The following is a 13,251-nucleotide window of genomic DNA, read 5'->3' on the forward strand; positions in this document are numbered from 1 at the left end:
ACTTGGTTTCATAAGATCAAGTCTGGCTTTTTGAGTAGTAGTGTAATTTTTGGATCGGTTAAGCTATTATCAGTGGGCTATGATTATTTCTGTGTATTTAGGAATGACATGAGGACAGAAAAAAAAAAAGGTGTAACCATCATTTAGAATTGAAGGACTTGAGAGTGGGATTTAAAATAAGGTGGCTTCATACTTGGTGCCTGTATGTAGAAGTAATATCAGCTGCAGGAACTTCCTGTCAGCCAGGCCTTGGGTGTGTCATACATGTGCTCACCCTTGAGGAAGAGTAGATGTCCTGCTACTCACATCACAACATGGGAGGAGAAGACAGTTGCTACGGAGATTGGGAAACAGCATTCCTGAGTCACTGACTATTTCCAAATGAATGGACAACACCCCCCTTTTAAAGGAGCAATTACAATCTAAGCTCAGGCAGTAAAGAGAGAGACCCAGTAAGAAAGTGAAGTATTTGGAACTGGAGAAATGTGTTGAAATTTTAGAAAAACAGGTTAACATTATTGTTTTCTAATCAGGTTTCCCCCATCATCTAAAAGTTGAGTGTTCCTATGAAAACTTTCATAAGTCAAAATGGCATAAAGCAAAGAAGCACTTACCATTAATTTATAGGGAAGATTTTTCGAGCATTCCTAAAAATAACCTCTCTTAGGCTTTTCTGATACCTCAGGTCACATCTTGCTAACGGATGCACAAAACAAATGGAGATTAAACATGGATGCTTACAGACACCGTTCAAAGCGCTGGTGGCCTGATGCTGAGATGCTGAGTGTGGCTGTGCTTGGGTGCCCTGCCTCTCTTAAAATGCTTGCTAGAAAACAAACGCTGAATGCTATTTTCACTTTTCACCTTTTTTGGTAAAAGCGAAAATCTCTTTTGGATTTCTTTTGGTTAGCAAAAACAGGTACTTATATAGGTCTTTCATAAAAGCGAGGTGGCCTAATATGAACTTTTGAAAAGTGGGGGATACCTGTGTGCATTCACAAGTTTTATCAGAACCTTAGGATGTTTGAAAGGGAAGACTTGCTTACTGATATCTCGCCAGATGACAGACTATATGTGCACTTCCTTCCTGACAGCAAAAGAGGTGGTCATGTCTGCCACACATTGTGACACTGGTAGGAAACTAAGACTTCCAGAATCTGAGCACTTTCTCTGTTGGCAGCTTGTTTTCCCAGCCCATGGGTGGTTCACAGTTCACGGGGCTGCCAGTTTGTTTGGATGGGCTTGTAGGAGGAATGCTATGTTCCCAGCCTGGTTTCCACCTGTCTGCTGAGCTGGAATAGTGAAACCTGAGTGGACTTGCCTTCTTTTCTCCAGGCTATCAGCTATCTAGGATGCAGGCTATGCCAGTCCCAGGCTTCAAAATGAGCTAAGCAGTAGGCAGAATGTTGCCTTCTCCTTTTCCCCAAGAGGCTTGCCTTCTTGAACTAACAAGAGGACTATTAGAATGCATTTTGGACCTGTCAGAGGACTGAATCCTAATGTTAAAGATAGTTTTTCCCTCATTTTAATCACAGTTGGGTGAAAGCAGACCCTGATTTAGACAGTTGTGGGGATATTGAGTTGGTTGCTTTGCATTTGTAGGTAAATTGCTTCAAATTTATAACTAAATTAATGAAACGGGGAATGATTAGTTACCCAGTACTCTTTTTAGGACAATTCTAACTTGTGCTTGACTGGTGCTACTGCCTGGAATCTTTTAGGGCTCCCTGGGTAGTGTCACTAAAAAGATACTGCTTCTGGAAGACAGGGGTAGATTGAAAGAACGGTCTTAATTAGGAATACAAGATCTTGGACTCTCCTGTGTTCCTTTTGTTTCTTGTATGAATTTTAACAAGTTACCTGTTCAATTGTGAGTTTTAGCTGTGGGGCTGCCGAGGCAGAATGAAACTAACTGGATGAGCTGCTAAAGTGTTAGTCCTTGAGCAGTTTTTGCTTAGAGATTGTGGAGAACATTGAGTGAGCCATCTCCATTTCTGGGGACTGCCAGTAATCTTGAGGTTTCTTTCCCTTAAACCTATTTAACTTAAGAGTGTTCAGTTAGCTTTATAGTTGATGGTTTCCAATTCTTGGTCCTTTTTGTGCTTTGCTTTTAGTCTTCTTTTTCTTGGAGATACCCTTTTTGCATTATTTTCTTTTGTGAAGTGGGTGCTCCAGTTCTACACAACTCCTGTTGAAGCTTTTGGCATCGATTAATAGTGATGTCAGAATCTAGTTTGTTTCTCTGTAAATGGTAGATGAGATACTTAATTCATTGTCATCTTTGAGCCATTCTTGAAAATCGAAGGGAAAGTTCTTCTCTACATTTGAAGATATTACCCATTATTTCTTTCTGTCTAGTTCTGATTGACTTCTGTATGAGAAGTGAAAATTGAGGAAGGGAGACTGAAAAGTTTCATTGGTTCCATCCTCATATCTCATTTAACTTTTACAAAGCACTTTGCAAAACAAATTGCTTTCCATCCATTTTATGTCTTATTCTTCATACCATTCCTATGAGATGACACAGTCCTAAGGATAAGACTGAAACAGAGATTAAAAGAAAAGCTTACCCAGCCTTTACTGTTTGTTAGTGGAAATGTGGCAAATTTTGCGGCCATGCTGGAGGGGTGTTCATTGGTAATTGAATTCAAGTGCACTTTATAACCTTCTGTTGCCTAAGGAACTATCCTGAGGAACTGGATGTCATTACCATGATAGAATAAAGAGATGAGTCAGAGCCATACCATGCTCCGTATGATTCTGAATGACCTATACCTTACCTGATCCTTCCTGGGTAGGTAGATGAGGATTTGGAAGAAAATTCTTGTTGGCTGTAGTGACACTTGCCATTTTACCTGTAGGTAGCCTGTGTCTTAGGGCTTCTTACTTTTCTTTTTTTTTTTTTTTTAATTTTTTTTTTTTTTAACGTTTATTTATTTTTGAGACAGAGAGAGAGCATGAACAGGGGAGGAGCAGAGCAGAGAGAGAGGGAGACACAGAATCTGAAACAGGCTCCAGGCTCTGAGCTGTCAGCACAGAGCCCGATGCGGGGCTCGAACTCACGGACAGTGAGATCATGACCTGAGCCGAAGTCGGACACTTAACCGACCAAGCCACCCAGGCGCCCCTAGGGCTGGGGGTCTTCTTACTTTTCAAAGGAAGTGGAAGACTCCCTCGGTCACATGTGTCCCATAATTGGATAGTTTCCCCAAGGACAACTCAAAATGTGTCATGTGTCATGCATCAGTCAGCATCCCCTGTGCTCATTTATAGGGAAGGATGTTACTCTTGAAGGTGTGGTTTCATAGTTTACTGAGCTGTCCATAACAATCACAGACTTTGACTTGAAATATTTCCTCAGTTTGCCCAATTTGAATAAAGGAATTAATGAATGAATGTACTGTGGTTAGGATGATGCTCCTAAGCCTGTAGTGATGATAATTCTTAAAACACTTACTAAATATTGGGCATATGATATGAACAAGATAAGGGTTTCTCCCCCAAGCAACTTACAATCTGGTCCACAGAAACAGTTACAATAAACAGTCTGATTGAAAATATTGAGAGCCTGGCCTTGGTAAGTCCTTTCGTTCCTTTTGTGAAGTGATGGACTGTGGCTAAGTGTATAGTTTATAGATGAGGAATAGCTTTTTCCTTGTGTTGTTGGAGCAGTGTCAACTAGTCCAGTCTTCAGGTGTGTATTTTAAAATAGGTCTTTCTGTAGTAAGAACAGCATAATTGCCTTTACAGAATGATCTGTCATCATTCCATTTTATATCTCATAGTTCCCAAGTGGTGTGTGTGTCTGGTTTTGCTTTGTTTTTAATAAATAGGGGAACTGAAGCATGAAGAATTAAAGTGATTTGCTCAAAATCATACTTCTAGTTTTTTAGGATGCTAGAAATAAATCAGGACTCATGGTCTTTTTCCATTAGCCAAAGTTCTAGATAAATTGTGGATTTTGTCATTTTGTTTAACGTGTTAGTTTCCTACTGCTCCGTAAGAAACTCAGCAGTTTAAAGCAAAACCTACTTACTAGCTCACAGTTCCATTCGTCAGAAGTCCAGTATGAATAGTGTGGTTGCATTCTCAGAGTATCAGAGGGCTGAAGTCAAGGTATGTCAGTCAGCTGGGCCAGTTCAAATCTGTAGTCACTGGGGGAAAATCTGCTTCCAAGCTCATTCAGGTGTTGGCCAAATTCAGTTTCTTGGAGTTGTAGAGCTGAGGTCCCTGTTTCTTTGTTGGCTCTCAGCTACTAGAAGCTGCCTGTAGTCGTTTGGCCCCCTTCATGCTCAAGCCAGAAGTGACACGATGAATCCTTGTGTCTCTAACATCTCACCTCACATTTAAAGGCCATGTGTGATTGGGTCAGGCTGTGCAGATTATTTCCCTTTCTTAGTAGTCAATTGTGCTGAATAATACAACCTCGGCACAGTACAGTCCTCGTGGTCATTATACAGGGTGCATATGTCACGCTAGGAATCCTGGGGGACATCTTAGAGTTTTACCTATCCCTGTAAACATTTCCCTTAGACTATATTAGACAGCTCCTGAGCAAGGGTGGATGTCAGAAGAGGAAGAGGTATGAATTGACTGTACTGAGGCAGTTAGTGAATTGCTTTGTGATAATAGGTTTTATAAGAAAACCTGTAGTTCCCAGGGATCCTGGGCCTCTTAGAATCCTTACACTTTGGGGGCCAAACCCATTCAGCTGTAGTGTTCTGGTGATAGTCATGTAGCCAAGAGCCCAAATGTAGTTGTAGTTGTCTGGTTAGCCTGTCAGTTAGCCTGAATAATTTTTTTTTAAGTAGAGGGAGAGTAGTGGAAGAATGGGCAAAATGGGTGAAGAAGATTACAAATTTGCAGTTCTAAAATAAGTCATGGGGATAAAAAGTATAGTGTGGGGAATACAGTCAGTAATACTGTACTACTTTAGTGAGCATTTTATGATGTATATAATTGTTGAGTCACTGTGTTGTGCACCTGAAACTAATACTGTGTATCAACTATACTTTAATTACAATTTTTAAAAAATTAAGTTAGCCTGAACAAAGCATTTAGAAAGTACTGAGGTATAGGCTTGCAGTTGTGGGTTTGCATTTACCTGTATGCAAGCCACATGGTTCATGGGATTAACATCCATGATGAACTGTTCCTGTGAAGCACAATGGTGGAAATGAGAAACACTTTATGCTACGTAATGTACTCTGTTCAAAGTAAAGTTTAATCTTTAAATTTTTTTTTAATGTTTATTCTTTTTTGAAAGAGAGAGATAGAGCACAAGCAGGGGTGGGGCGGAGAGAAAGGGGGACACAGAATTTGAAGCAGGCTTCAGGCTCTGAGCTGTCAGCACCAGAGCCCGACGCTCGGCTTGAACTCACGAACCGAGAGATCATGCATGACCTGAGCTGAAGTCAGACTCTCAACCGACTGAGCCACCCAGGGGCCCCACAGTAAAGTTTAATCTTAATCTCTTATTAGATCTCTGCTAACCTCTCTGCTGCTAAGACGCTACCTAATTGCTTTTTGTTTGGCTACATGAACATCTTATGCCAAGAGACCATCCTTAATTGTTTGAGAATTCTATGCCCTTTTTCTGATGAGTGAGAAAAGTTAAAGATTCAGGAAATTGGATAGAGGTCAGTCTCTCCAATGCTTTTTGTATATCCTTGAGTTTAAAAAATTGCCAGTTCTGTTGCTAGGCAAACAAACAAAGGGAAACTCTGTCTAAAAGACTGCCATGTTCAGTCCCATACACCTGCTTTTTAAAAACTGAAGTGGGGCCCCTGGGTGGCTCAGTCGGTTGAGCGTCCGACTTCGGCTCAGGTCATGATCTCATGGTCCGTGAGTTCGAGCCCCGCATCGGGCTCTGTGCTGACTGCTCGGAGCCTGGAGCCTGTTTCAGATTCTGTGTCTCCCTCTCTCTCTGACCCTCCCCTGTTCATGCTCTGTCTCTCTCTGTCTCAAAAATAAATAAACGTTAAAAAAATTAAAAAAATAAATAAATAAAAACTGAAGAGTTAATAGATACAACCACTACAACAATAAATCCAGTATGGAAGATAAGTTGTATAGTTCATTTGCATTTATTATAATGATTGATCAGGGTATGTTTCATAGTCATTAAGTCATTTAATTAGTTTGGCCCATACAGCATACCTTGGGATCTTTGGACTTTTTTGTTTTTGGTTTCTTATAGAAACCAAACTGTAAAATGTCTAGGAAGTTTCTTATTTCCTGTAGATGATAACCAAAAGATTTATCTTACCACATATAACATTAGGATGTGGTGAGTGAATCAGAGCCTTGAATTATTCTTTGAAAGGGATGGTGAGGGGACAGCTTTTCATCTCAGTACCCAGCCAAATATATTTATTTTATTTTTTAAGTATATTTATTTTTGATGCTATTGCTTTTGATGCGGTACACCTTTGAGCAATTTTTATTGCTTTAAATAAGATTTAATAACACTGAGTATCTTTTAGAGAAGTGAAGGTCATTTTAGTAAATGCAATTTTGTTGAGCTCTTTTCTGGTACCACCTAATGACCTTTAGAAATTTATTTCCTCACCTAATTCTGTTGAATACGTTTCTATGGAATATTTTTTTTTTTAACTCCATTTAATTTTATTTATATAAGTAATCTCTATACCCAACTTCAGGTTCAAACTCACAACCCCAAGATCAAGAGTCACATGCTGTACTGATTGAGCCAGCTAGGTACCCCTTTTTTACTCCTATTTTTTTCTTTAATTTTTTTAATGTTTATTTATTTTGAGAGAGAGAGAGCGCGCTAGTGGGGGAGGGCAGAGAGAAAGGAAGACACAGAATCTGAAGCAGGCTCCAGGCTGTCAGCACAAAGCCTGATGTGGGGCTCAAACTCACAAACTGTGAGATCATGACCTGAGCCAAAGTCGGATGCCCAACTGACTGAGCCACCCAGGTGCCCCTTATCCTTTTTAAAATAAAATGCTTTATGCTGTTAAACAACAACATTCACCTGAATAATTCGAAGATCATATTAGCTTTTTTCAGTTATTCTTGAATTGGGTCACATCCCATCTGGCAAATCAGGAGCTCTGAGGAGCTGTGCAAAATGGAAGCCTTTTATAGGCAAAAGGTAGTGGAAAAAGGAAGTGTCTAACAAAGAGTGGATTGTTTCAAGCAAGGTAACCTTCTTTGGGGGAGGCAGGGGGCCTATGGTGCATATTACCTCACTAGTGCTGATCACATAATTCCAGATTAACTGGTTAAAGGTGACATTCCTGGGAGAGGCTGAAACTACACTTAGGTTAGATATTAAGCCTTGTTTTGCTGATGTGGGGCTTAGTACAAGTGACTCCATTTTGGTCCAGTTGTCTCTTTTTTTTCTTAATGCTTCTATCAGTAATTGAATAAATGAAAGATGATTAGAGAACTTGAGTAACAAAAACCTACTCTGTATGTGTAAATGACAGTATTGCCACTGTTAGCTACATGGAAGCTCCCAGAGAAGATAAACGGAGTACCTGGACTCATAGTCTGACTTTAGATTCTCTCAAGAGTTTACAGTGGCTCCTTATGAGGGTATCACTGGGCCAAGCCTAGAGAACATAGAACTCACCATAGTTGAACATCTGGCTAGGCTGCAGTGAGGGTCCAATACTAGATGTCCGACAAGAATATGGTCAGGGGAGTCCAGTGCTCTGTATTTTCTATTTATAAGCTTACCATGGCTAACCTTAGCTCTTCTGGAAAAGTCAAAGTAGAAAAACTCTGTGGGGTGGAATGAGTGTCCTTGAGGTCCTGGAAGTAGAGCGAGGAAGGAAGTGAAGAAGTTATTAACATATGGTTCCAATAAGCCAAGAATCTGGCTGGGTCACTTCACCAGCTATTGTCATTTTAAAAGCCCGGAACAAAAGTGGCTGATGGTGATGGCAGTATTGGAGGGTTTGACTCAGTTCTCATAGTTCCCTTTTAATTGTGCTGTCTGACTAAAGAGTCGGCTCCAATCTTTACCCTAGAGATTTCATTCCCCTCTTTCATGTGTTTCAAGTCTTCTCCTTCTTGGTTTATTCCCTCATTTTGGTGGAGCATATCCTGCAGTAGCTTCCTGAGTTGTATAGGGACAAATTTTGAAAGCTCAAGCTTCTGAAAATGTCTATTCTGAACTCAAAATTTGATTGCTTTGTTGGGTATAGAATTCTCAGTTCAAAATTATTTTTCTTCGTGTTTTTAAAGGCCTTGTTCTGTTGTCATTTAGCTTTTCATGTATTGTTTTTAAAAAATCTAAATCTGTTCTGGTTACCTTATATATCATCAAATTTTCACCCTTTCTGTCAAGTGTTATAGAATGTTCTTTGTATTTAGTGTTTTGAAATTTCACTGTAATATTGCCTTTTTGTGGTCTATTTTTGTCCTTTGTTCTGGAGACGTATCCTTGGGTACTGGGAAATATTATTGCATTATTTCTTGGGTAACTTGCTTCCCTGTTTTCTCCTATTATTTGCGTATTGGGCCTTCCAAACTGATCTTACCTTTCCTCTCTTATTTTTCCATCTCTGTCTTTTTGCTCTACTTTTTGGGAGAATTCCTCAGTTTTTATCTTCCCATCCTGTTGAGCTTTCTCTTGAGTTTCTGTTCTGTTTTCAACTTCTATGTGTTCTTTTTCCTCTGAATGTTTCTTAAAATGGCATTATGTTATCTTTTGTGGATATTAGTGATTTTGAAAATCTTTTTGCATAGTCTATATATGACAAGCAGCACACCCCCCCCCCCTTTTTTTATGTCTTGCATTAGTGGCTTTTCTCAAATGTCCAATAACCTGGGTTGTCTGCTAATGTTTAAGAATGAGGGACTAACAAACTGATTGGAAACTGTAGACGAACTGGTTTGTTAAGTGTGCACTTTATGGTAGAACAACTTTGTCCAGTAGAGATACAATGTGAGTTCCATATGTATCAGATTTTCTGGCAGCTACAGAAAAAGGCATAAAGAAAAAAAAAAAAAAGAAACATGTGAAATTAATTGTAATAATATTAGTTTATGTAATCCAATGTATAAAAATATTTCAATAGGTAGTAAACATGAAATTATTGAGATGTTTTATATTTTGTTTTTAGTATTAAGTTGTTGGACTCCAGTGTTTGTTTTACATTTATATATAGTACATCTCAATTTAGATGTTAAATTTTCATAAAAAGTAGTTGAGGTAAATTTAGACTTTATAAATTTTACAGGTCAAAGTAGATTCACATACTCAGGATATTCCAAACATACTTAAGTTTAACATTAACAATAAAATACAAATTTTTAAATTTAAATTTATTTAAAGTTAAATAAAATTTAAAATTCTTCCCTCAGGCATACTAATGACATTAAAAGTGCTAAGTTATTACATGTGGGTAGTAGCTACCATATTAGATTGCAGAGTTCCAGAGTGATCTACTTGGACTGTGTCAGGAGTTTTAGGTCATTTTTTCAATTCCCAGACAAGAGTCTACCAATTTACCACCTCAGTGGTAAGGGCCATGCTGCTGGGGTTCTGAGAAACTTTAAGGGGGAAGGTGCTAGGTGTCTTAGTAGGTAATATGCATAGATTTGCTTACTCTTCTTTTTGGTATAGTATTCCTGCCCACAACTGTGCCTGGCATCTCCCAGTCACAGACCCTATTTTACTTTCTTGTAAGAATAAAACTTCCAGGGACACCTGAGTGGCGCTGTCTATTTGGTGTCAGACTCTTGATCTTGCAGTTGGTGGGATCCAGCCCTTCATCGGGCTCCAAGCTAATGATATTGTGCAAAGCCTGCTTGGGATTCTATCTCTCTCCTCGACTGCTCCCTCTCGCATGCATGGGCACACGCTCTCTCTCAAAATCAATAAATAAACCTAAAAAAAAAAAATAATAATATACTTCTTTCTGCTGGAGTAAGGGAGGGTACTCTCCCAGTGGTATGGGCCAGGAGGACTGGGGCAGTGGGGGAGGGAGGATCTACCTGTAGATCCAAGTGCTTCTTAAACAGCTTCCAACCAGTCCTCCTATTTTTAGCCTATCCCTTCCAACCCCCATTTCCATAGGTTCCTGGGGCTGCTAAATCTTGAACCTTTTGAGGACCTTTAAATATAGTTCGGCTTGGTTATTGGCTTTTCCTACTTTTAGTTTAGGATTCAGCTGTCTTAGGCCTGCTGGGTTTACTGCTTGTCCTATTTATTCACAGCCTCAAAACTTGTTTGCCCTTGTGCTTTTTTCATTCTTCCAACCTTGTAGGCTCTTGCTTTCATCATTGTTATCTTTCCAAAAATTCTTTTTCCGTAGATTCAGAAGGGTTTCAAGAAGGGTCAAGACATTAGGTACTTTTATCTAGTAGTTCCTGTTAATCTGTATTCATGAGCAAACTTGGATATTATAAAAGGTTTCACTTAGTATCTATGCTTCTTCCAATATTTGTGTTTATAGTTAAAGGCTTTAGGGGAAGACTCAGTAGGAAGGACAGGAAGATAAAGTAGTGAGTGCCAACAGGCTAGGACAGCAAGAGTTTGGTTGGGGGCAGAAGAGAATTGACAGCAAGCAAGGAGAATTTTGAGAGGAGAGGCATTTAGAGGCAGGTAGGTTGATTAGAGAACCTAATGAAAAAGCTTGGACGTTTGAGGTGTTAGCCACAAATATAGCTCCAGCAGCATTTATCTTCCTGGACTTCACTACCTTTAGTCATTTATGCTTTTTATGATCTGGAAATTTCTCATTTTGTATCTCAGAATCCACAAAACAACTAATGATACAATGAAAACACTGAGCAAAGCTTACTGTTTGTAAACACTGTATACATAGGACTTGTAAGGAAAACACACATAGTTTTAAGTCAATAAACAGTACACCCTCAATATAGTGTAGGAGCAGGTTCCATTTCAGTAATTGAATTGAGCTTGCTATTTGGGTGTTCTGTTGTGTTTTGAAACTGAATTTTGTCTGTAGGGTGATTCGCTTTCCTGGTAGTTGCTGCCCTCTGTTGGAAATTTTGAGGAAATACAACTTTGATCCTGCATGCATCATTTTTGCTCTCCTTACTCAAACTGACCACTAAAATATGGTTAATTTTTTAAGTAAGTAAATCTGTTTCTAATGTACCAAGGAAAGCAAGGGAAAGTGGTATCTTTCTTTTTATGAAAAGTTATATTTACTTTGATATCAAAGGCAAGATTAGTGGGCATTAAGTGGGACCAAGACACAAGAATTTGGAGAATGCAAAGATTTTTGGGCTTCGGAATCTGGAGACTAAAGTTCATTCCCAGCTTGTTGCTGGTCATGTGACTTCCATGATTTACTCTACCTGTCTAGGCTTCAGTTTTTTCATTGACACAGTGAATAGATTTGAGAGCTTCTTCCGGGTTTGGTATTTTAGGAAAGCAGCCCCAGGTGGTGGTATTTGTTCATAGGAAATATAATGACTGAGTCTCAGGCTCTGCCCTGAAGGAACTTAGTCTGGAAAGGGGTAGAGGAGACAGTCAAGAGACAATTGTAATCCACAAGTAGTGCTGTGAGACAGTCAAGTACCTATTACTGTGGAAACATAAGGAGAAGCACTTGTCCAATTAGAGGAGGTATCATCCTGCAGGGCCTGTTTGATTTAGCTTTGAGAGCACAGTCTAGACTGAGGGAAGGAGCAGCCTAGGGAAAGTCTGGGGTGGTGAGACCGCATGATCTATTTGTGGACCTGCAACTAGTTTGGGATGCGAGGGTTTGCAAGAGATGAGGGGGAGAATCCAGGAAGGAATGTCCTATTCCACGGTAAGGAATTTGGATTTTAACCTAAGGGTAGTAGTAGGGAGCCATTGAAGTGTTTTAAATGAGGAAATACCATGGACACCGTGTCATTTTAGAAAGATTACTCTTGGATGTAATATGGATAATGGATTTAGTGTTGGGTAGACAGGACTGGAGGCAGGGAGATCAGTTAGGAAGCTGTTACAGTAAGTCAAGCAGGAGATAATAATTCTGTAAACTTACATAGCGTTAGTAGGGATGAGCAGAAAGGAAATAAAGTCTGTAGGCAGAAGGAACAAGTTGCTGGTTTCCTTTCTCTAACTTTAACCTGTAGCTGTGAGCAATCCAGCTGGCACTGTTTCATTAGACCCAAGTTCTGTTACCTGTGTTACATCCGTCCCAGAATTGTTGGGGTTATTGATTGGTTCTGAGGAACATTTTGAGTTTGGAGGACCAGATCTTAGAAGCAACTGCTCTAGGTGCAAATAAGTTTAACCGTGGCTGTGGCAACCTAAATTGTACATCCTCGTCCTTTTTGTAGCTTGTTTTCGCAAGTGCCAGGTAGTAACTAAGGGTGGTGACAAAAGGAACTGTTAGTCTCCTTGGGTGTTGCTGTCTGCCTCACCATCCTTCTATCTTCAGTCCCTAGTTAACAGCACACATAAAGTAACTTTAAACTCCATTGATTCTGAGCAAGGTTCTTAACAGCTTCAGGTATGTGATTAGCACTCAGTCAGTGGAAGCTTGACCTCCTCTGGACCATGGTGGGAAAAGTTAAGATTCACAGTTTACACTGGATTTAACTGACTTAATAACATGAGCAAAAAGAAATAATGGTTTAAAATTAAGTATTAGGGCAAAGAATTCCTACTTTACCACCCTGCTTTTTCCCTTTTCTCTTTCTTTCTTTCTTTCTTTCTTTCTTTCTTTCTTTCTTTCTTTCTTTCTTTCTTTCTTTCTTTCTTTCTAAGTATGGCATGTACATAGAAGAGAACATAAAATGTAGAATAATGAAACCAAGTAGAATATTGTGAGCCCCTTAGAAGCCCCCTTTTCCCCTTCTGCAGTCACACCTCACCCACTCACCCCAAGTAAGCACTGTTTTGACATTTGTGATCATCATTCCTTTCATAATTTTACATTCTAAATAATATAGTGTCCATGTTTTTAAACTGCATATAAATGAAATAAGTTCAATTTTAATGTTTGTAAGTAGCTCTGAGTTCATTTAATTTTTCTGTATAATTGTTCTCCACAGATACATGGTATCTGTTCTACTCTTGATGGCTCTTGGGATTGTTCTCTGTTTTAGGTACTCTGGTGTTGCTGTGAACATTCTTGTTATACACATTCTGGTACATACATACAAGTTTCTGCAGGGTAGATTTATAGAAATTGATGAGTTGTACATACACATATTTAACTTCACTAGATGATGCCTTGCTGGTTTCCAAAGTGGCCAGAGCAATTTACATTACCACTAACAGAGTGTGAGAGCTCCCGCTCCTCT

The 13,251-nt window shown here is 39.3% G+C and overlaps 1 protein-coding gene across 3 annotated transcripts in view; it reads left to right on the top strand.

The window, feature by feature from the left end:
- Positions 1-13,251, top strand: part of DIAPH1 (diaphanous related formin 1) — a 103,397-nt gene that overhangs the window by 13,040 nt on the left and 77,106 nt on the right. The gene's annotated exons all lie outside the window — the stretch shown is intronic.

Source organism: Panthera pardus, unplaced genomic scaffold, assembly GCF_024362965.1.
Source record: "Panthera pardus isolate Hobbes unplaced genomic scaffold, ASM2436296v1 HiC_scaffold_2, whole genome shotgun sequence".
NCBI lineage: Eukaryota > Metazoa > Chordata > Mammalia > Carnivora > Felidae > Panthera > Panthera pardus.